Here is a 24646-nt window from a genome sequence, read left to right as displayed (position 1 = left end):
CTTCATATGCCTCCAAGCTGGYCAATTCAATAGTCCATGAGATGTGACATTGTCAAGTTCTGAGAACTGCAGAACAACAGTGGGAAGGGACCTCAGAGGGTTTGGGTTCAATCCTGCTAACAGCAGGACCAAGTTCAAGTAAATTTCTTGGGGTTTGCCCATGCCAGGGGCTGAAAGTCACCAAGTGTGGAAACTGCCTCCCTTTCTCTGGGCCCTACTCCAGAGTCTAACTGCCTTGCAGGGAAATACTTTTCCTAATATCTAATTGGAATTTCCCTTGTGTGCTATTGCTTCTCATCCTGCCCCTGGGCACTTCCCAAGAGATCCAGGCGGCAGCTTCTCTGCAAATCCACAGCTTCCAGCAACAGCGACAGCCCCTTTTTCTGCTTTCCTTTTTCCAGGCTGCACAAACCCACCACTCTCAGCCTGTGCCCACTGCTGCACACAGGAAGCCAGAGCCATCTGCAACCCCTGCAATACCCTCAAAGGTTTGCAGCAGAGCCCAGGTCATACAAGGCATTTTAGAGCCAACAACCAACCATGTCCCTAAATCTCCTGTCCTTTATCTGCATCCCAGCTCTTCCTCCATCTAGAGCTATTTGTTTTTCATTCACTGCCCCAGCAGGTATCATGTATTTTCCCATCCTGAATGTGCTCTTTCAGACAGCTGGGCAGGATCTGACCAGTACAGAGCCCTGCCCAGCTTGCCCAGAGCTGGCTGGACCCCACATTGCCTGTGTCAGGGTGAAGATCCACCCCATTCACTGGAGGCAGGGATACCTGCTCCCTTGGTACCTGCAGGGAAAGCCTCAGCACCAAGGATGTCCCAAGCCTTTCCAGGATAGCAACATAGCCACAGGTGGAGTTCAGCATGTCATTGAGATCCTGGCCTGCTCCCAAGGCACAGGCATTGCCTCCACCTGCTACATCCTGTGGCTTTCCCAGCTCTTCTCTGGCACACTCAGCCCATCTCCAGGGACTCAGCATGAGCTGCCAGACCCTTGGGCTCCCTTAAAGCCCTGTCCTGAACAAGCACCTGCCTTCTGCTTCCTGCTGACTCATTCCCCTGTGATTCACCCCATCCTGACTAACTCATTTCTGCCACAGTCCCGTGCACAAAAGGAGTGTGTGAGTGTGCAACAAGGACACTGACATGAACTCCACAAGGCAGTGAATGAGGCAGGGAGCCTGGCCCAACCATGCCAGAACCCTCGCTCCCTGCAGCACCCAGCAGCTGGAGGGGCAGAGGTGACACCACTGGCTCAAGTCCCTTGTGGGGAGAAGGGGCAGAGAGGCAGGCTGGGAGTGCTGTCCTGTGCCAGCACTGCCAAGATAAGGAGCAATGCTAGGGGAGGCTTCCTCCAGGCTCYGAGGCTGCCTTCCAAGCAAACCCATTCCCTTTATCAGCCTCCACCACTGGCTGTGGGAGGGCAACCAAGCACTGCCACAGCTCAGATCCACAGGTCTCTGCCAGCTAAGCTGCCTTAGGGTACAGCCAGACATGCCCCCCAGGCTRTGCCTCTTCCCAGTTTAATCCTGCAGGGTAGAAAGATGCCTGSGAGACACAAAAGGACTTTTTCTGAGTATGGCTATGGTCAGCTGGCGTCAGCAAATGCCACTGTGTSTGCAGGGCCCAGAGGCTTGGCCAGCTCCTGAGTGTGGACAGTACAAGTCACACACGTGGATCTATGTACACACAGATACTCTGGTCTGCTTCTCTGACTGGCAATTCCCTAATGCTTGGAGCTGAGGTTCAAACAGGCTTTGCCTCGCATCTTTTCCTTCTTTTCCACATCCTGGCATGTTCCCAAGCCACACACATTGCCTCCACCTGCTAAGCCTTTCTGAGAGCTGTCCAGGTAACCACAGTCTGCTTGGAGAAACCAGAGCAGACAGAGGTGACAAGAGGAAGATGGCACTGTGCAGCTGTGCCAAGCCCAGTGCGAGCTGTGGCACGCATGTCCCAGTCAGCAGAGAGTGGCTCTGCACATCCATCTGTGCCAAGGAGCACAGGACAGCTTTGGAGTGAGCAGATCCTGCTCTGTGCAGCACACCCGGTCACACACCTGYGCCTCTGCCTGTCTGAGGTTGAGGATCCATTTCCTATTGACAACCTGAGAAAAYTACTGGGATCATACAGGCTCTTCTCACACCCTTTCCTCTCCACATCCCACGAGTCAGAGTCATGCTGACAAGGGGCTCTGGTCCCTTCCACCCAGGAGTGCTTGCCCAGCTTCAGCATTTTGCCTGCAGCCACACACTTGGCACAAGCCTTGCTGATACCGCAAGAGAACAAGTCGGTCAAGCATTATGTCTTCAGCAGGGTCATGCAGCCCCAGATGGGACAGAAGGGCCTGACAACCAGAAAATAAGGCCAAAGTAAACCATCCTTTGGCCAGGGAGTGGGGGACAACACTTTGGGCTGGAATATCACATGTTAATAGGCACAAAGAACGATTTTCTGCCAAAGTTTAGGATTGTGTGCCAGAACTGCAGCTTCCCCCTGGAGTTTTAAATTTTCGATCCTCACTAAGCATATATAGAGCCTCTTCTCAAGACAAAGAAATACAACCTTTTGTCCCATGGCATCCTTATAGGCTCCAGCAACTTCTGCACACCAGCCTCCTCTCATCAGGATGCTCCAGTACTTCAGCTCCCTTCTAGGGAAGCAGGCAGGAGATCCATAGTGCTCACCGTGTGTCACTAGTGAGGCCAAAGGCAGGGCCAACACCATGGTCACAGTATCACCAAGGTCACAGCCACCTGGCAAGCTTCTGAATAAAACTCAGCAGCACCAGCAGGRCAGACCCAGTAATTTAAATGCATATGCTTAAATCAGCCTGCCACCACTGAAAAGATGGGTTTGGACAAACTCTGGGAAGCCCCTGAGAGAGCAGCCACAACCTAGATGAGYTCTTGGACATGGTCAGTTCCCTGACACAGCCCCTGGGCACAGGGGAAGCTGAGGGACTGCCCTAAATCCAGTTAAGCAGCTGGGGTCTGATCCAATTTGAGCCAGACTGACTGACTTTTGAGCCAGACTTTCCTACCACACCCTCCTTTGTGACTAACAGAGGGGTAACATCCCATCTGCAACACCCCTCTCCATCTGGGCTGGGAGAAGGAGCAGAGCAGAGACAGCCAAGCTGCTGTTGATTCTGACATCTCCTCCACACTAAGGGGAACCCTTGCAAGTGCCCCCTGTTCTGCTTCTGCAGCCCAGCTCTGAAGAGAGTGGCTGATTGCCCCCCCAAAATACAGTGAGTAGATCTTGCTGTCTCCAAATGGCACATTACAGGTCAGCAGCCTGGGAACTACAAGCAGAGAGGAGCCCAGTTATCCRCTCACCTTTATGTTAGTGGCAAGCTTCTGCAGCACAGCTGATGCCAAAGGACAGGGTGAGAAGAGAGGATTTGGAGCAACAACAGATGAAGGAATTCAGGGCTTCTCAACATCTGTGCTAGGCAGCAATGAGTCCATGAAGTTGATGCTTCTGCTGAAACAGTTACTGGGGYAGACTCACAGAGAATGACTCCAAGGACAGGCCAGCTACCAAAGGTGAGAGCTCCAAACTAAACCCCSCTTCTCATGGCAGTTCTGTCCTCCCACAGTCCTGCCCTTCTGGTCCTTGAAAAACTAGAGAAGCCTCTAGGCTGCTAACTGAGGTGCTGGCTGCAGAGACCCTCACAGGGTATTCCCTGGAACCAGYTTTCATCTCCCAAACAAAGCCCAAACAATCCTTCGCTCCAAAAATCACATCTGATTTAGTCATCTGATCTAACACAAAGATCAGAAGTAGAATTACTTTAAATGAAAGATCAGATAAGGGCGCATGCCTGTGCCAGTGGATGGAGTYGAATTGCCAAACAACTGCTAAGCTGGCACTTAAAACTTGAAAGTTTTAGGACTAAACCACCTTCTTCCATACATGTCTTGGTGAGTAGACTGGATGGTTCATGCCATCCAAAGCTGGAGATGGAAACTACCTGTGTCCACTTTTCATCTTGCTGCAGGAAGGGAAACAGAGGTTTCTGCCATCCATTCCTTCCCTAGCTCCTTTCGTTGGACCCTCGGCTGCTGTGCCCATGGGACATCCTGAACAGATAACATTAAGAAAAGAGCCTTGGAAACCAGCTAGAATTGGGCTTTCCTGCTCAACTACACATGAAAAATCCTGTTATAGCTCAGGTGGGTATGAAGCTTCCTCTTCTGACAAGGTAAACTGTGTCTGCAGGCATCAGGGACTGTCTCCTCTCCTGCATTTTGGAAAGATCCTCTCTTGCAGGCACTGCCTTTTACTCTCTGCTGCCTAGAGCAGGCWGGAGAGACCCAAGTTCTGGCTATACAAGTGATCCTGAAAATTCATGTGGGGGCATCTGCAAAAGGAATAGGGGAAAGGAGGTGGAATAAAACCAAACCACTCAAAAAATCCCAGGGCAGAAGATACTAAGCCTCATGTTCAATAATTTTTTTTTTCAGGATGTAGTTACAGTTTTCACCTGGTCTTACTCTCAGCTCTCCACTGAGTTGCTCTCACTGACTTTCACAAGTTTTTTTCTCTCTGCCCCACTTCCAGCTGAGACCTCAAAGGCTGCTGCCTCCCAGCAAAAGGGTCTCCATGACCTTTGTAATTCAACACACTGGGAAAGGCTCAATCAATTCCCTCTATTCCTAGGCCAACACAGACCTTAAAAGCCCTCTTTGTTCCTGTTACAAACCCTATCCCACAACCATGGCTTAACCCTTAGGGCACTGCCTCAAATGAAGAGAGTTTCACAGAAGCAAGGCGTTTGCAGCATCCATGGGAAGCTGGACCTACCCTGCACTTACAAAAGAGCTGTACTGACAATCTGCTGRTGGCTCGCAGGATGCATCAGATACACACAACAGGGTGGGAGGGATGTCTCGGGCCATGCTCATCATCATTACAAACCACTGGGCCTCACACTGCTGCAGCAATGCCGGCAGGGGTTGGGCTTACACCTCTTTATAATCTCCTGGCTTTGCTCTGCCTGCCCTCAGTTCAGCAGGTTTATTACAAAACATGCTCCATGCACGCAGATTTGGGATCACATGGAAGAACAGGGATGAGGAAGGAAGTACCCCCACGGTCAGTCTTGCAAGGAYTCCTCTGCTCCTGTCCCCAGGCACAGCCATTGCTCCTTGATTAGTAGCAAATCAGAACCAGCGAGGGATGCCAGGCTGTTACTACATAGCCTGCACGCTGATTGTTTCTTTGTCTGAGATAAGCTCAGACCCACATCCTGATCAGCAGCCCACAATCACGCGTTGGGGGGAGCAGTGCCATGGGACTGTGCATGGTTATACACACCCTGCACATGGAAATGCAGAGGACATGGAGGGTACAGCCAGTTCTCCCTTCCTGAAAACACCGCTCTCCAGCTGGAATAGAGCTGCCCAGCAACACCCTGCAACATCAGCTCCCTAGCAGACAGAGCCAGCTTGTACCACTGCAMCCCCAAAACATCACCCCTGCAGACAGGATGGGGTAGGGCCACCTTGCAGCACCCCCAAAATGCCATTTCCTACCAGCTGCTGTAACTTCCCCTCTGCCCCTTTCCTGTCCTGCTCCACCCCTCTCCTCTTCAGGCTTCAGGGAAACTGAATCAGCATGCTGGCCCTGCCCTGAGGAAGGAGAGTGGGTGGGCAGCTCCCAGACCCTGGCACAGCGTGGGAATAGGGCAAGGGTGGTACTGAGAACTCTGACAGCCCCAGTGATGGGCAGGGATAATGGCACCCACATGTTCTACATCAAACAATTTTCCCAATTGTGAGTCTTCTCTGCTCCCACCTCTCTTGAAGCAGAAGCTGGCCCCAATCTGTGCTGGCCATACAGACTGCACCCAGTTCTGCTGGGCTACATCTGACCCCACAAACTGACCCATGTGCTCTCTGCCACCAGTGGAGACCAGGGCATGCAGAAACAGCACAGACCAGAAAATAAAAAATTAAGGAATTAAAGACCCAGATGGAACATTATAAATCAGAAGAGTGCCCAYGGTCTCAGAATGCTGGTAGGGGACTGGGTGCTTCATTGAGAACAAGTTGTGCCATTCTTTACCTTGACAGATTCATGTGTTTAAGTAAAGACTTGATTCTCTGGTCCAGCTCTAGGAGCTGGTAAGTTTCCAGGTACTGACCTCAGGCTCTCTGTTTTTATCACACACCTACAGAAACCCTTTTGAGGACTTGCTTACTAGTTAAGCTTCCCAGGACCAGGTCTACAGCAGTGTTCACCCACAGCAGAAACTTTTAAAATCCCTGACTCGTGCAGTAGCAAACCACCACCTATCTATCTGCCTTGTAGACAGAAAGTTACAGATTTGTTCATTCAGGCTCTGGGTCAGACATCTCATGAATGTTACCAAAGTTATGGTTTCTTCAGTATATTTCTCAAGATTGCAGTGAGGTTAAGAGCCCAGCATTGCCCAGTTCAGGTGGGACACAGAATGGGAAAGCAGAACTCCAGCTGCAAAAAATGCACAGCTATTACACACTGCTCATCTGTAAGTCTCTTGGCATCTTTTCCCAGGCTCCTGTCTTGTTGATTGCTTCGCTCCACCTTCCTGGGGACTCTCTGAAAACTGACCCTTTCACCCCTCCCCGGGGAAATGTGTTAAGGTGGTATTTGCTGTCATTGTCATGCAAAGCATAATGTTACTGCAATACTCTTGCCCCAGCTCTATCTCCCAGGACAACATAATAGTAGATGAAATTCATTATCTCCTACCACTTTATGGTACTATCTTTTCATTTCTCTGTTAACACACATCAGAGACATATCGAGTTTCAGGCCGGCTCACTCCAAAGCAAATTCTTTTTCCTTACAGGGATTTGCACAAGCAATACCTTTTCTTTTCAGTACCAAAAAAAGCCCAAACCGCCACCAAAAAGTAATTAAAAACCCCAACCCACAAACCAAAGAAAAAAAACCAAAAAAACCTACACTCCAAAAATAGCACTTGGAAGTTCACTTAAGGACAGAATTTGCCTTTTCTCTCCAGACCACCACTTTGGTCAGACCTTTCCCAGGCTCTGGAGGGCAGCATTCTCACTGTTGCTCAAACAGCTTCATCAGCAATGTTTGGAGTCCTGTAGCGAGGAAGCTTTAAGGGTGAGATGCCTTTTCCTTCCTAAAAGTGCCCATTACATGAACACAGGCATTTCCTGGTAAACTGTTCCTCCTTGCTTCCAGCCTCTGCTACAGGGGTGGCCTCTGATAGCAGCCTTCCTCCGGAAACACCACTGCATTTTGCTTGGTTACTCTAACACTGTCATATTGTAGGGAAACAGAATTAAACAGCTGAAATCTATAATAAATCATTCCTACTGAGCTGCCAGGGAAATTGCTGCACAGAAGAAAGAGGAGAGCTCTAAGTCTGTTTTCTTGACAAATCTAAGCCACAAAACAGCCTTTGGTTACAGGGAACAGGCACAGCAGCAAGAGGAGCACTTTCAGGGCAGCAGATTGATGCCACCAATTTTTCTATTCGCTCTCTCCAGATTTATCACATAGCCAGAACAGATCATTGGAAATACCTTAAGATCCCAGACTGTCAGCCTAGGAAAGAGGTCAGACAGAAAGAGGTCCAGACAAAAAGCCTGAGAATATTCTAGTTCCTCAAAACCAGCTTATATTTTTAGCTGTTGCTGCTGTTAAAAAATGAATTGAAAGCAAAGCTCAGACTCCCTACTTGATGCCATAACTGCTTTATTTTGCTGGCAGCCACAGCAGAGAGGATCTTGAGAATTACGCCCTTTGTCCACTGCTGGCCCAGCTATGCTAATCTCATCAGCAATGCAAACGCTGGTATAGAAAGGGCTGAGTGACAGTGCTGGCCTGACAGCTCCAGCAGCGCTGACTGGCAATAAGCAAACCCTGGTACATGGCATCCAGGCATTTTCTCCAGGCCTGAGCTGAGCAAAGAGTTGGCTCTTGCAAGCTATTCTTTGTGCATCTTCCAGACAATCTGTACAGCACAGCTGGACACAGCTACCTTCTCACAATTCAGGGAATGCAGGTAGAATCATCCACCAAGTCAAAACTTCCACTTGATCCCACTGATCTATCACCTCTCTGCTGAAATGYCACCACTCTTCCCACAGCAGCAGCATTCAGGTTGCTCCTGCTGTCCCAGAGGGCACTGTCCAATTTTTCAGAGTGATGTCCCCAGGGCATGCATGTCCTGGACTTGTCTCAGGCGATAGCAGCAAAGCACAGCAGCACGTAACTCACACAGTTCTTTCCTAGCTCAGCCAGGAGGAAATCTCTCTTGGCTGCCTCTCCCTAAATGCTTATTCCAGCACTGCCTGCCTTAACTCCTCCCCAAATCAGCAGCAGAGTGTGTGACCCCGCTACCTTTGGGCTTTTCTGATCCTTTGTAATACGAACAGGTAATTCAGGAAAAGAGGGAGCAGCGCCTCAAAGATGACAGGGTTCTAACTCACGGGGTCACAGTGCCCAAGAGATTGAGCCTTAGGCAGCGATCTCGGCAGGCAAGGTGTTTTACAGATGACAAAACAGAAAACATCCTCTGCCCTAGAAAATGGCAGTTCCTACCCCAACATACACATGACACAGAGCCTCATCTGCTGGGCTCATCATRCATCACTCCATGGTATTTCATAGCACATCTTGGGGCATCAGTCCAGAGGAAAGATAAGAAATCACCTTGAGGAAAGATGTGAAAGTGGGGTTAAAGGGAACTACTGTGTGGCTCTATGGATTCTTACCATGCTCTGCCCTCACCTGCACCCATAATATATCGCAACACCAACTCTCACACCAAGTGCTGTAGGTGGCATTTATAGAAAGCAGTGCTCAAGCTGCTGACTCAAAATTGCCTTCACTGTCAGGTACCAATGTCCYAGATAGCTCCATGGGAAGGAAGCTCCAGCTGCCAGGGCAGAGCAAGCTGTTCCCCTCTGAAAAGGGAAGGAACCTGTTGGAAGTGAGWGGGAGGAAGCAGACTGCTGTCTGCCATGGGCGGCTTTCCCAGAGTCTCCATGTTCCAGCTTCCACCTCCTTATTTGCTCTCCCTTGGGAACACCAGGGTCTGGAGTCCAGGGAACATTGTGCAAACAAGTCTATCTGACTTGGGAGTTTAAAGATGACTGAAACTGTGACACTGGACAGGATTGAGCAGTATATACAGCTCTTGCAGTAACCCTACATCACCGAAGGACACTGTGGCATATTGGAAAGGGTAAAATGGTTTTCAGGGGAAGATATAAGGCYTCGTACCCTGGAAAGGAAGGTCACAGCTCAAGGCAAGGATTAAGACATTTGCAAGTGCTATTTGGGTAGCTCAGAGAAGTATCCTTTGCCAGTCATTTTTGACTAAAGATCCTATTCCCAGACAAACTCTGTCCACAGGCACTAGAGCAGTGTGTGTCACCCCATGGCAAGCCCACACATTCAGCCTCCACACATCTCCARGAGCATTGTTCCCCTGTCACTCTGAGCTGGGCGCTGAGCTGTGGGCAGGGCGCTGTAGCTCACTGCCAGCAGTGACCTTTGAGAGGTGTAATGAGAGAGGTTTACAGCTCACACAGCCGTCCATGTTGACACGGGCAAGCTGTGCCTGCTGCCAACAGGTCCTTTTCCCTGGCTTACATCCAGGCCTTTAGGCATATCATGGATGACAGGTCAGGTCTCAGTCACACTCACATTATGGCCAGGCTGGAGATGGCTTCCTGACCCATCCCCACAGTGAGTGCACGATATTCCAAGCTCCCTCCAACAACAGGACACAGCTCCCTTACCAGTATCTGGTAAGGGGTTTACCCAAAGGCAGCTTCAAAAATGTTTCACTTTTCCCCAGGGGATGGTCTCACGTCATGTCAGTGAGGTCACAAGAGTGTCTGCTCTCCCTCAGAGAACAGTCATCCCAGAGCACTGCAARCTGGCTGTGCAAGGTGCAGGGCACAGCACAGGACCAGGCAGCCTGGGACGGTGCAGCCATGGCTGGAGCCACTTACGTTGATTAACTGAGGATAAGCAAGGGCAGCAGAATGACTCCCTTTCTTCCATGGTACAATGAGAGGGATCAAGAGACTCGTTTGTTCCTGGCTGGGCCTGCTCTGCAGCTCAGGACTTCAAACCAAACAGGTCTCTAAACAGGAGCTGCCTGCCCTTGCCCCATCGAGGGGCAAAAGAGGGGAGAAAATGGAAAAAAAAYATCCCTGGCCACTGGCCCTGAGGCTGCTGCCAGAGGACAGCAGCTCCAGATGCCAGAATGGTCAGGCAGGAGTCCAGGGGTGCCAAGCACAGCTGGGCCTGGGCTACATTGAGGGCTGCTACACCTTGCACATCTGCCTGACTGCTCTTCTGCCTTGYCACTGATGCTGCCAGTAGCACGTTGCCATAGTAATACCCTCCAGCATGCTCCTCCATCTCCCCTGTCTCTGCTCCCCMCTTGCTGTCCTCTCCCTGCTGCCCCACACATAACACACCCAAAAGCCTCCATACACTCCTAAAAGGCTGTTCCTCAGCCCAAGAAAGGAAAGGGGGTGAAGGTGGAAGGCCACTCCCACAACCCATYATCCCTGCCCACCCATGGGCAAGAAGCCTACTCTGGACACAGGTGCATTGCACCCCACCTTGCCTGTTCTCAAGGCAAAGCACAGGAGAGCCACGCTGCCAGACTTKGGGAGTAGAGACCTTTTCAACTGCACTTCCTTCATGCCGTGGCAGACAGGGATGCCTCAACATCCTCRCCTGTCCCACAGTGCCTGCTCCACRGGGRTTACAAGCACYCCTGCCCAGTTTGGTCCCACACAGCTGCAGGTCAGAAAGCTCCAGGAGCTCTTTCTACATTGCAGCAGCACCAGATCTGATGGAAATAAAGGTCTCAGACTCTTCTTGCTGCATCCTGGCAGGCACCTCCYAAGCTCTCCAATTCCAGAGTTTCCACATCAGGCTGGTTTGTTCTGCTGCTCCAAACCTCACTGTGGCTTGAATCGGAGACAGGATCCTGCTTCACTTCCTGCCCTAAAAACTCTTCCCCACCATTGCTACATGCCACTAGCCTGGGTGGTAAGCAGAGCTCCTCTCCTTTTCACCTCTCTCACACAGGCACAAGATGCAAAGAGCATACAAAGGACCCTGTTGAACCACACTGAGGAGTGACACCTGTCAATATCTTTCAACATATGAATTTAACAACTTCATAGACAAGGAAAARGAAAAGAACTTCTAAAAGCTCTGCTTCTCTCTTTACTCTGCCCTTTCCCACAACCAGTTACATCAGTTGAGGGTTATAGCAGAGGCTGTCAAAGCCTCGGTCCTGATCCAGGATGAGTCATGGAGCTCTGGAGGCCATGCAACTTCCTTCTGATACCATCAACCATGCCTTACACAGCTAAAAATAAAGATGGGCCAAAACTGCAGAGCCACATCTTGCCTCAACATGAAACTCAGCAATGCTCAGCACTGCTGAAAAATTACCTGAGCAGGTGGAAACCAGAAAGTGCAAAGAAGCCAAAAATCTTGGGTGTACCAGGAAGGGATAGGCCAGGAGGCCTCACCCAGTGCCACGCTGGGCTGGAGGATGGTGGTGGCAGATGGCAAGTAGCCRTCCAGCCACAGAGATGGACAGAGTCAGGCTCTCATCTCACTCAGCTGTGTGCTTTGGAGTATTTCCACACCTGGAGGTTTTGTGGAAGACTGTTTTCTGCAATGCAGGCTCCCATCTGAGACAGCAGGAATCAACTTCTGCAACCAGGAAAGATGCTGCATTTTTGGCAGGAGAAGATTGGAAAGCTGCAGCCTGCTTCCCACTAGGCAACACGTGGGCATCCRCAAAGCAAGGTCCAAGGGGTGTTTGGAGATAAAGCTAGAAAAAGGGGTCACAGATACAGTTGATATGGCTTAGATGTGGAGGTAAATGAGGAATTCAGAGTTCTTCCTAATCCCTGGGACACTGTGTCCAAGTCAAACCTTCACACATGAGGATATAGGATTCTCACACAGATCTCAGCAGGAAGCTGTAGGATTGCACACAAATAGGAGCTCAGAGGGACACCAGCAATGTTCAGAAACCTAAAATAGCCTCAGCAGATGATCTGCTGCTCCATTCTTGGGAGCAGCAAGAACAGAACAAGGATCCAGCTGTCACAGCACACCCATGAACAGGATCTCTGAATGCCCAACCTATTTACAACAGAGATGGTAGGGCAAATAGGGGATTCCTTGCATAACTTCAGTGTCAATGTCCACAAGGAACCCAGAGCCCGGGCTCTGAAAGAGGAGGCAGCATTTTCTTGTGGTTTTCAGTGCAAAGATGACTTAGAGCTATATAGGTGGTCAGACTCATGGGCACAGGCAGCCTACACACACTGAGGAGGCTGAAGGATGTTAGGGTGACTGCTTTAGGTTGAAGACATAAACTCCACTTTGCCCAATTTTTGAGTTTCCCAGCAAAGGGTTCTATCCCATTCGCAAGAGAGGCACTGCAAGTCTGTCCATGGGTCTGCAAGCTGTATGAGCCTCCAGACTACTTAGTGCATCAGCTGCACTAAACTGAACTAGCATTGTTAATTTAGCCCAAATATAAACTCACTGATATCACCTGGGTAAGGTGATACACAAACCAGAGCATGGGCTCATGCTGTGGCTAAACAACAGGAGAAGCTCCTGCTTTACATATAAATGGGAGATTTGCTGTCCATGAAGATATTAAGCTAATTGTTAGCAAGGAGGAGTAGAAGAAAAGTGGATCCAATACTCTGCCAGAGGGTGGTGAGGCACTGGCACAGGTTGCTCAGAGAAGCTGTGGATCCCTGGCAGTCTTCAAGGCCAGGTTGGATGCGGCCCTGAGCAACCTGTCTAGTGTGTGGCACCCCTGTCAATGGCCCAAGGACTGGAATATGATCTTTATGGTCCCTTCCAACCCAAGTCTATCTATGATTCTGTGGTGAGCCCTGCGTTAAAATGCCCCATGTTGAAAGGCAGAAGAGCCCTGAGAAGATACTGAGGACTCAGTGTACTGGAATCTGCAAGCATCTCCAGCAGGACTGAAGGCAAACCTTTCCTCTGGTCTTTGTCATGTCTCTCATCACTAAGAGATATAAAATCTCATCATGGAACAGGTGTCAGTGAATACSACCACCCAGCTGGATAAAGGGGCAGCTCTGCTGTCACTGCATTATGATTGGGAATCTGCAGCAGAGAGCACTGACATGAGCAAAGGGCTTCTTCCTTCCTTTCTTTCACCTTCACAGGTAAATCTATCCCTGCCTCACCTGCTGTGGGTACCACTTCAGCATCAGGATGAAGGATGAGATGGCCTGAGGCCCAGTTTCCAGCTGCCTCTGGACTGGTCCCAACTTCCCTGGCAGACACTTCAGAGGAAGAGCTGCAGAGCCTGGGCAGCCATGCATCCTAAACTGTCTTCCCCATAAAATCTCACCTGAGCTCTGGGGTGAGAGAAGGGCTCAGCCTGCCCTGCCAGAGGCACAGCACTGATGCAGGCTCCACTCCAGGTGAGAGCACACTGTGCACATGGGGCAAGCACTGCTGGGTTCTAGGCAGGCACACAAGCATCCACAGACAGGGCAGAAAGCCCACAGCCATCTCAGGCTGCTCCAGGCTGGTTACCTTGAAGTTAATATTTCTTACAGTGTCAATACAAAGACTACTAGCCCTCCTGAGATACTTCATTGTTACTCTGAACCTCATACAACAAGGCCAAGCCACAAAATCCTGGGAAAATGCAGGGAAAACCCAAATGCTTCTAAAAGAAAACATGATTATGTCTTCCACAAGCTCTGGGTAAAGTCTCAGCTGGGTTCAGGTGAAGGACAGCAGGGACCCGCAGCTGGAAACACTCCCATTGAATCCTGCTGACATGCAGAAGGACGAGTGTGGCAAACAGCAGACTCCAAGCTCCCAAGTGCTTAGAGCACACCACCCTTGAGCTCCTGACTGCACAGGGTTCAACAGTCTTAGCAGCACAAGTTGCAAACACCCAGTTTCCTCTGCCACACTGACAGACAGGTGGGGAAGCAGGAGCACCCAAAAGGCTTTGGGAGAACCTCACCTGGGTGACACCTGCTCTACAGAGGCATCCCTGTGAGCAAGGGGTGAAGATGATGGTTGAATGTTGCTAACCTGGGTGTGGGGCTGAAGAAGACAGAGAAGGCAGCTCTCAGTTGTCAGCACTCGCAGTGTGGCCTTGGGGTGACTTGTTCCAGCTGTCTTGGGTCACCTGAAAAGATAAGATCCACAGGCACAGGTTCAGCTGGAAACTGGGCAGTAACTGCTCTCCAAGCCAAGTGAGTTAGTGGCCCATGCACAGAAGTGAGAGACCCCAAGCACCCCACCAGCTCAAAGATCCCACCACATCTTTTACCAGTGCTGAGGCTGCCCCTCCAGTGCAGCCCTGTCTCCCTCCTGGATTCCAGGTACCCCCCAGCTCCCTGCATGACTCCAGGTGGGCACACATTTGCCCAGTGGGGATTGCTAAGGTCACAGTCACAACCTCCATTCCCTGATTTCAGTGGGAAATAAAGGCCTTTCTGTGCCTTTTGCTTTGTTCTTGTCCACCCACTCAGCTGGTTTCTCCACCACACACAGGCTTTGCTGGTACTCGAGTGGGTGCGCTGGCATATGGTTTATCTGCAAGAACAGGCGCTGGCTGTGGTCCCCACGGGCCACCTGCTAAGCCACCCCATGGAGACACAGAGCCAGGGCAGGGAGGGACAAACTCCACTGCTGGAGAGACACCCCTCCCAACAACCCAAACACACCAAGACAAATCCAATGCTGCAGCGTTTCCCAGGCTACAGAAAGGGAGAAAATGACAATTGCTTAATAGAAAGCTCAGAGAGGCCTGCCAATACCATCACAAAGATGTTGTTTAAGTCTCCTCCCCAGGCTCCCAGTGCTTTAATTACAGACCACTGGAGATCACACTTAGTGGGGGCTAGATCCTCATGCCTAGCAGGTCTTGAAAATCAGGATGGCATCAATCTCCCCAAGATCAGGACTGACCTTTCCCTGGCCTCGCGCATCATGAGCAAAATCTAGCGTGGGGCAGTCCCTGCTCCCCAGGCTGCCCATTCACACAGGCAACCACCCTGCATCACCACCAGAGCACAGTCCAGCTGTGACCAGAGCCATTGTGCCAGCAAGCAGAGCACTGCAGGCAGACAGGCTGCCAGTCCCCCAGAAGCACAGCCATCACACCATGACCGACCACATGACCCTACTGGGACACCAGCCCTTAAAACAGTCCTGAGGGCACCCAGAAAGTTTGTGCTTAATGTCACCTGCACTGGCATCCCAGAAATCCCACCTGGAAGCTGTACTAGTTAGGCACAAACATTGTCTTTTTGGAGAGCTTATAAGCAGAACAAACCCCCTTAAATGCAGCATGGGTATATATAAATATACATATACTTAAAACCCTCCACCAATTCCCTTCTCTAGTGCACTGCCTTTCAGACAAGGCTCAAAAGGCTCTAAGCCTGAGCAGTGACAAGAATTGCTTTGGACATGGCTGAAGTACTGCCACCCACATACTGCTGCAGCACAGGAAGCGATGGCAATGTATCTGACAGGGATGGGTGGAAAACACTCCCCAGGAAGAATGCAATTACCCCAAATGGACTGAGGCCAGGAGACCTGGATTACCACCTCAGCTCTTGCATAAAGGGCTTTGCATCTTTGTTCTCTTCCAACAAGAAGAATCACACGTCTGACATCAGCCCTGGCCCAGGACAGGGATTCGTTACTAAAAAGCATTTCCAGCTGAATCACTAACTTCCCATTTTGCAGCACACAGGACTCCTTTGAAGGTTTCCCATCCACACATTGTTCTGCCATCATGCTGCTTAGCTGGGGGGTTGTCCAGGCCACAGGCAAGTACTGCAAAACCATTGACCAGCCCTGAAAAAGCTCTCTGAAACACAGAGTATGTGAGCCCAGCTGCTCTTGATTCAGGATTCACAGCCAGCTGAAGATGCAGATGGAAACAGGGGAAAAACATGTGAATTGGCAGCTGGGCATTCACAGGCCAGGCAAAGGAGACTGTGAAAGAAAGGGGCAAAGCCAAAGGGAGATGAACAGAGACACTTCCCTATCAAAGAAAATATTTTTTAAAGCAGGCCTCAAACTTTGTGAGACCAGGTTCTCTGGAGGTTGTATTCACCTGGCTCGCTTGTCCAAGAGCAAAACCAAAATCAAAAAAACAAAGGAATTGATCTGGTCAGAAAACAGGATCCAGAGAGCAGATGTCCTAGGCACTGCAGACAGAAGGAAGGATCAGGAACACGGTAACATGTATTACCAGGACACCGAGACCCACAGAGCAGGCAAAACACTCTCACAAAGTAATGTGGAAAAATTTCACTAAGTAACCTGCAACAAACCATCTGGCAACATACAAATGTCTCCTTTGAGGATCCCTCCCATGCTGCCCTTCACACCTGTCCTGTTTCAAACCCAACTCCTTAATTCCTCCAGCTACCAAAGCCTCTGATAATTTGATTACAGCTCCATTGACAGGGTGCTGAGGACACAACTTTTCTAACCATATGGCTTCACTTTCTCCTTTCATGTCTGTGGTCAATACCTACCAACAACAGGTTTTCGTGTTCTGCATCAGGAAGTGTCCTGGCCCCCAGGCATGGTGCATTTCCACACAGCACACGATGGTGCCAACCAGATCTAGCAGAGGACAAAYATTGGCAGGCCCAGGGCAGTAAGAGCATGTAAAGGACTTGGGGAGAACCAAGAAACATTGACTTTGAAGAGTCAGATCAATAACTATCCCTTTGATTTACCCTCAGACTCAGAGATCAAGCTCTGGCTATCTCTGGCCTCTGGTACTCAGCACAGAGCTACAGAAATGTGCAAGGGCGAGCAGCTGGTAGCAGACAGCAAGGAGGAAGACCAGGGCAAAGATGCATTTCTCTGCCCTGAGAGGCCCCTTGAACTCAGGGAGGGAACTTCCTCCTCCTGCTCTGCATGCTCAGAAGACCTGAAACAACCAAGGGAGGAGAGGCTGAGAGAGCTCAGCACCACCAGCTGAGGGAGGGTGTACTAGCTGGGGCCTTCATCAGATTTGGAGTAAGGCATCAGGAGTGAAATAGCAGMCCTACCAGTAAATTTTAAATTATCTGCAATTCCCCAAATGCCACTTCTGGAGAGAACAGACATGAAAAATAGAGCATGGAGAGCTACTATGCACAAGTAGCTGCCAAGGCAGGGAAGCAGRAGAGCTCCTCAGCAAGCTGAGCCTTGAACAGCAAAGCTCCCACAGTGACTGCAGAGTGACCCCACCACCTTTCCTTCTTTCAGTGGATCAGAAACTTCTCACATGGGGAGCAGAAACAAGGCGAGTGAGTGGCAGAGTTGAAACAGCACCAGCACTGCTCCAACCAAAGCGGAACTTTGGTCCACAAGYCCATCTCACCAAAGGCCACAGCTTTAGACCAGTGGTGAAGCAGGGCTTTGCTTACCCCACACATCCTGACCACCCCTGGCTCCCTGGGAAAGGACATATCCAGGCCCCACCAGCGTCAGAAGGAATCCAGCGTTCTGGTTAAGTGTTATGGGAGCAGGAGCTGGAGGTCAGGCGAGGGCAAGYGCTGACTCCCTGGCAACAAACACTGCGGCAGCAGTGTCCCTCGGAACCAAGCCTGCCCAAAGCCCTCAGCCGTGCCAGCTCCCACCAGAGCCCTGCCCTCAGCACAGTGACGGCATGCTGGGACATGCAGAGTCCCTATCAGGGCCCCGCCACTCACTCACTCACTCAGGCCGAGACCCGAACCATGGGAATTGCTGCTGTGAAACAAGGCGGTGACGAGGCTTTACAGCATGACTTCATTCTCCCAGTCCTCAGCCTAAAGCCCAGCCCTGCTGAAAGTAACTCGAGCACTATCATGCTGGGAGTTTTCTCCTGTGTCACCTGCCGGACCTTGTTCACCTCAAGTGTTACCAAGCTTGCCAAGATGCTGCTTTGTGTCAGGGTTCAAGCCTGCTACACTCTCCTCAATTTCCCAACTATCCCTCTTTGCTGATGCCAACAGACACGATTGAGGGAGAGGGACAGGTCTGTAAGCAGATCTCTGCTTGTCTGATGTTTTTAAAAAGGCAAGAAGTGGAAATTACTTTTAAAATACCCTTAGACGCAGCACAACATTCCTCTACTACACACTTTCCACAGCATCTGCAAATTCCACACTCCTGCCTTGAAAAAAAGAAAAAACTAAAAGGAGTGCGGAAACCCGGGAGGTGTCTGCCCCTCGTACTATGGATCACGTTCACGTGTGGATTGCAAGCAAGCCCACCTCCCCAGCATCCACCACRCAGCCGTTCCCTCTGCCTTCCCCAACACAGGCCACCTTTTCAAACACGACACCCGGGCTGCCGGGCGCACGCCGCCTGCGTGATTTCTCTGTAAAACCCGCAAAACGCTTGAAAACCTCGCTAGGTCGGCAGCTGCTGATTTCGGGTGGGTGACTGTCCCCGACGGGCCCTTCCGCCCGCGGCTGGCTGTCACCAGAGGGCGGCGGATGCCGGGGTTCACATCCGCCCCGGCGCCCACCCCGCAGCCCCCCGCCGGGGCCTGGGAGGGACCCTCGGGGCAGGTGCCGCCCGAGCCGCGCTTCCTGCGCCCCCGGGGGGACCCTGCCCCACGGCCCCGGACCGTCCCGGGGGACAACAACCCACCACGTCCCAGCTGGCTCGGASCTGATGCCTGCGGGAGGAAGAAGAGGAGGAGTTGGAGGAGGAGGAGGCCCCAGCGTGCGGGAAGAGCCGCGGACAGATTGTCCCTGCCCATGTCACAGCGCAGAGGACGTGGCCCTGGTGGGCGAGACCAGGGGCAGCGCAGCCTCCCTGAGCTGCCGGGGGGATTGGGAGGCAGGAGCGGGGACACCCCGCAGCATAGCCTGCACCCCGCTGCGGACCCTCCCGCCTGCCCCCACAACTGCCTCTGCCAGCCACGGTCCTCCCGAAGGCACAGCTCCCCCGGGCACCCTCCCCCCGCCCAAAGTCGCTCTGCGGTCACACCGCCGCCTGCCCCCCCCGCCCCGGCACCTCCTGCCACAGCCTCCCCCTGTGCGAGGCCCCGCGCCGCTCCAAGTGCCCCGGCTACAGCTCCCCACCCTGGTCACGATCCCCCAAGCTCACAGACCCCCATCCCAGTCATGACCCCCCCGGCTCAGAGATCCCCATCTCGGTCACGGTCCGCCCCCCCCGCTCATAGCCCCGCATCGCGGTTACGGCCTCCACGGTATTACCCGATCACGGCCCCTCCCGGTCGCACCTCCCCCAGCTCCCGCTCGCCCCTGCGGTCTGGGCCCCCGGTCCCAACGGCCACCCCGAACCTTCTGGAACTGGGGGATGGCGGCGGAGATGGGGCGCACGAACCCCATCGCACGCCGCACGGGAGGCCCATCCCCGCAGGAGCCTGGCTGTACCCCGCGCCCCCCGGCCCTGCCCGCCGCGGCCCCGCCGGACCCACCAGCGCCCCCTTCGCCGCCGCCGCCGCGGCCCCGACTGTGCGCGGCTCCTCTGCTCCTTCCGGGTGCCGCCGTGGACACGCCCCCCGTGCCCGCCTCCCGCGCGCTGATTGGTTCACTGGGCGGGGCAGGGCTCGGGGCGGGGCGAGCCGCGGAGCCGCGCGGCCAATGGGCGGTGAAGCATCGCGCCTAGACCACGCCCACATTCCGCCCCCTCCACGTGCGGGAGTGTGATGACAGCGGGGAAGGGGCGGGCCCAGGCAGAGCGGCTGTTCATTGGCCGGCGGCGGCGGGGGGCGTGGCCTATCTCGGCGTGGGGCGGGGCTACCCACGGGCACGGCACAGTCCCACGGACACAGCGTGTGTCCTACCCCATGGGCACGGCATGGATTCACGGGCATGGTGTGTCCCACCCCATGGCCACGGCATGGATTCACGGGCATGGTGTGTCCCACCCCATGGGCACGGCATGGATTCACGGGCATGGTGTGTCCCACCCCATGGCCACGGCATGGATTCACGGGCACGGCGTGTCCCACCCCACTGACTCAGCATGGCCCCACGGGTACGGCACAGTCCCACGGGCACGGCATGGCTCCACGGGCACGGTGTGTCCCACCCCACGGGCACGGTGTGTCCCACCCCACGGACACAGCGTGTCCCACCCCACAGGCACCCCTTATACCCAAAGGCACGAATGCCCCTCCCCATGGGTACCCCCGGCTCCACGGCGTGTCCTATCCCGCGCACACACCCACGGGCACAGCATGTCCCAGCCCCACAGTCGCCCTTCCGCCAGCCCGACACATGCGATGTGTGCAGCCCCGCAGACACAGCCCTCCCCTGGCTCCATGGGTATGGCCTCCACCGGGTGATACCCCCGCGGTGTCTCTTGCCCCATATCCCKAGTGGGGTCACCCTAGTGTTCCCCACTCCCCAGGTGGTGCCGGTGTTCCACAGRCCCGATCTGCCATCCAGCCATGCAGCCGGGCTGAGAACTAACAGTGCCAGTCTGAGCCACGGCCACTGTCGGTGCTGGATCCAAGGAGGCAGCTGTTCCCAGGAATATGGATGCTCAGAGATACCAAAGCAGTGGGGCAGCGGGACACCCCCACCCAGACCCACGGCCCCGAGGGGAAGCAGCCCACARCTCACCAGCCAGACCACGGGCCATTCAGATCAGGGGAAAGATGCCTTGACTTCGTCAGTTTTGGGTGAAGCTCAGTAAAAATCAGWCCCCCAACTGACTCACCTCGCTCCTCACTGAGCTGCAGCTGCAACACCRCTCTAAAAATAGGGGGACCGGTACCGTCAAATGATAAATATAACCAAGATCTCGTCTTCTGACTGTGCTAGCACGCAGTGAGCTGGATGTGAACCTGCAGCACACTAGCTGCCGAGTCCCAGTGCCCCTCTCGCCTTGCTGCTGATCCTGGGGCATTATTTTTGGAGGTGCCGTCATGGATAAAGCTGTGCTGCTGCTGTCTGGGAATAGCCATGAGCAGGGCAGCAGGACGGACAGTCCTCTGATAGCCATGCCCTGCACGTGCCTCTCTGCAGGGAGAAATGGCAGCTCAGTGTCCTGCTACATGGCCATGGAGCARCTGCCAACACAGGACCTCATCTCCTCCTGGGGGCTCAGATTGTTGCTGTAGAATTCTTGCTAAATAACCCCTGGCTGTCCCCAGATTCAGCTTGTGAGCCATTAAACGGTATTTAATGTGTGGAACGTTTTAATTTCTGACTGTAATGACAGGAACATGTGATCCTCCATCCTGGGGCTTAGGAGCTACTGCCTCAAACTTCGCGGTGCAGGTGCTGGTGTCAGGAAGAGCCCAGGAAGCTCAGTTCCCCCACATGCCTGCTTGTTCTTAACAGTACAAGTTTCCTACAGACTTTCAGGGCAAAATTTCACTTTTCTGCCTTTTGACCCTGTGTGTCATCTCTGCTGAGCTGGCAAGAAACTCTGGAGTCCAAYCAGGAAGGCAGCAGAGGCCATGGAAACCAGGGATGGGCTGAAAATGGCTCAGTCCCCATCACACGGCTGCTTTCACAGGCCATGCTTCCCAGTATGAACTGGCTGAAATGAGTTCACAGTWAAAAAAGGGTTAATGAACCTTTATTGGTCTGAACAGGAACTCAACTGGAACAACTTCAGTCGAAACTGAACCCACTGTGGAGCTGAATCCAAACGATTTGCTGGTTCAGCTCCTTGGCTGTGGGGAAATATGGGTTCCTTTGTCCTTGACAAGAATAATACATTTCTGTTTATTGTGTGGGCAGTGAGGGATTAATAATATCCCCAGTTATTTACCTCCTGCTTTTGAGTGCTGAGGGGTTGTGAGCGATGTCCCTGCTGAGCACACTGTCCCTTAGCAACCTCCCCTGATTTTTGAAACATGTTCTGGTTCCAGAAACAGGATTAAAGAGCAGGACATAAAASTCCCTTTTAACAGTCTGAGGGGATGAGGGTGCTCCCTCTCCTCTTCCCATGGGGCAGAACCTCAACAATGGTGATTTGGTGGGAATTGTAACACAGGCTGTGGTGGTTTAGAGAGCATCTGGAAAAACTTCCAGAGGTTTAGGGGGGTTGGGGATGGGGCAAATTTACTTCACAAGCTGTACCACTTCTCTGCAGAGGGTAGCCCGCCCTAAGCCTTGCCAGGAGTGGGCTTCATCTATCCATTACACACCGAGGGTTTGAAAAGGGTTTCACTAGGGTTGGTGAAGGCAAACGGGAGGGGTTTAAGCATGTTAGGCAKGGCTCTGCACCATGTCTGGCCAAATTCCAGAGGCTTGCCTGCCCAGAGAAGGGTGTTTCCCCAGGAAGATGAGGTGTCCCAAGCAGYGCATGGTGGAATGACGTCCTTCCGTCGTGAGCCCTTCTGCCTGCAGGGCTTCCCTTTGAAGGGTGCCCTGGTGAGGTGACTGAGTGCTGGTGAGTTCATCCCTGGGTTAGCTCCCTCCTGGAGCTGTCAGCACTGCCCCAACCTGCCGGCGGCGGGCTGGGGCTGCTCAGCCTGTTTGCCAGGCTGGCTGCTCCCACCGGAAAGGCTGTCAGGTGCCGAGCTCCAGGATGCTGAGGAGCTGACACAAGCAAGGTTCCTGCCCCAGTTTTAATTTAGTTTAATGGTTTTCATCATGGAAGAGTGACGTCCCCAGGCACATACTCGTTTTGTTGGTGTGGGCAGGTTTCGCAACCACAAAAGCACCTTTGGAAAGTACATGGATCATCTCCCAGAGCTGATGGGGCAGGATGGGCCTCCACAGGGGTGATGCTACCACTGCATCACCTGTTTGCTCCTCGTGCCAGCAGGCTGTGCCTTGCTGTGAATGCCTGATCCAAGTCCATAGGTAGGTAAAGCAATAAAAGACCCATGTGCAGGAGTGAGCCTGGAAAGACCTGGAGTCCTGCCAGGGTAGATTGTAGGGAATTTTAAAAGGACCTTGGAGGAAGCTGGTGGAAATCAGCTGTCACGTTGCTTGGGGGCCCCTGGCAAGTGGTGCCAGGCTGGGTGGAGTGTGGAGCAGTGGCAGGGCTGGAYCAGGCACTGTGGGGTGACTCATGGCCTCATCCTGGCTGGCAGAGGAGCTGGAGAAAGCCCAAGGGGCAGGTGTGCTTGAGGAGCACTGGGTGTCACTTCCACTCTTAGTGGTGTGCTGCCACAAAAAAAAGCTTGGGCTTTTGTATCTCTCACAGCCCCAGCCCTTGTCGTGCAGCACAAACTGCATCTCCTGCAGCACTGCCCCTGGGGGTTTTCACGCTCCTTGTCCTCCCAGTCTTTCGCAACTACAGAAGACAGAGGCCAAAGCTTGTCCTTCTTTCCCTGAGACTGTCACAAGGAGGGGATGCTCCACGGTGCACCRTGGTCCTGTGCTGGAGCCAGGGAATGTCCCCCGGGGAATGTGAACCAGTGCTGCAGGACCTTTTCCCCCGCCAGAACCTGTTTCCACAATGTGCTTGGTTTACCTGTTTGACCGAAACGGCTGTAAAACTGGAGATAGGAATCAAACTTGGAGAGTTTCCTGCTGAAGGAGCCCTCCTCTTCTTGGGGTATGGGTAGCGTTCCCTTTTGGCACTGTGGGAATCACTTCTGGTATGGCTGCGAGCAGAGCTTGGGATCAATACTTTGATGTTCTGACTGGATTCCAGTGCCCACGTCAAGCCTCATTGCAAACTGGGCGTATCTGATGGAATTCAGAGTCCTGTTGGGAAAGGGAGAAGTGACAGCATTACCTAGGAAAGCAGGATCGGATACCACTTCAACAAGTACTGGTCGTAGGGCGAGGCAGGGCGGCTCTTCTCCCATACCCACACCACATTCATAGGTTCACTGTTGCCTCTCACATCAGTTGTCTCTCAGTACCTTTGTAGAAGAAGGCAGCATCCTGACATCCAGGAGACCATAGTGGGCCTCAGAGACCRAGGAACAAAAGCTGGATGATCTGCAGTCTGATGAAGGTAATTAATGCAATGTCACATCCATCAGACTTCATTGTTTCTTTGAGTCTGACACACATTTGSGACTTCCCAGAACCAAACAGGGGTCTTGGCTATGTGCAAAACTCAAGATGTCCATCCTGGAGCTGCTGGCAGAGCATATTATGAGGGATGAGGGCTGTTGGCTGCAGCTTGGTAGGCTGAGGATGCTCAGCAGGAAGAATTTCTGCACAGCGCATGGCAGGAGTCTCCAGGCCTGGGGATTTAAAGTACAAAGCCATAGCAAATATGATGCTGTGTTGGTCACACCCTGGTCTGAGCAGGGGGTCAGGCTGGGGATGCCCCTGCCTGTCCCTGCTACCCCACATCCAGTGCTGAAACAACACCTAGGGACTGTATGTGCCTATTCAGAACCAGGGAAATAATCCTGCCTCTCCTTTCACTGCCAGAAATCCAGACCTCCAGCTGCTGCCACTTCACCTCTCAGGGTCACCCATTGTCTGGGACCATTCGACTTCACTGAATGATCCTCTGCCCTGACCTGCAGCTGTGGATTTAAGGTGGCATCAAGGATGTGCTCTGAAAAAGATGCCAGTGATCTGGGCAGGCCCTGGGAAGAGAGAATTGCCTGGATGTGTGAGGAGGTCCCTTCCTCATTCCTTTTTTCATATCTAAGCCTCTCCCCCTACAGCTTCCCCGCAGAAATGTTTC

At 52.7% G+C, this 24646-nt stretch overlaps 1 protein-coding gene across 2 annotated transcripts in view; it reads right to left on the bottom strand.

Annotated features, from left to right (window-relative positions):
* ATOSB (atos homolog B) overlaps positions 1 to 19560 on the bottom strand; it is a 37867-nt gene extending 18307 nt beyond the window's left edge. The window contains exons 1-2 of one of the 2 annotated variants that reach the window (XM_057369603.1): positions 19497 to 19560; positions 14135 to 14231 (exon numbers count right to left, since the gene is read on the bottom strand). The gene's annotated coding sequence lies outside the window, so the exon portion shown is untranslated. The other variant, XM_057369604.1, reaches the window with a different exon arrangement.
* Positions 19561 to 24646: the final 5086 nt, after the last annotated feature.

This window comes from Malurus melanocephalus, unplaced genomic scaffold (assembly GCF_030028575.1).
Source record: "Malurus melanocephalus ecotype Western Australia unplaced genomic scaffold, MMel_1.1 scaffold_113, whole genome shotgun sequence".
NCBI lineage: Eukaryota > Metazoa > Chordata > Aves > Passeriformes > Maluridae > Malurus > Malurus melanocephalus.
Note: the sequence above shows the minus strand (reverse complement) of the source record. Positions and strands in the feature narration are given on the sequence as shown.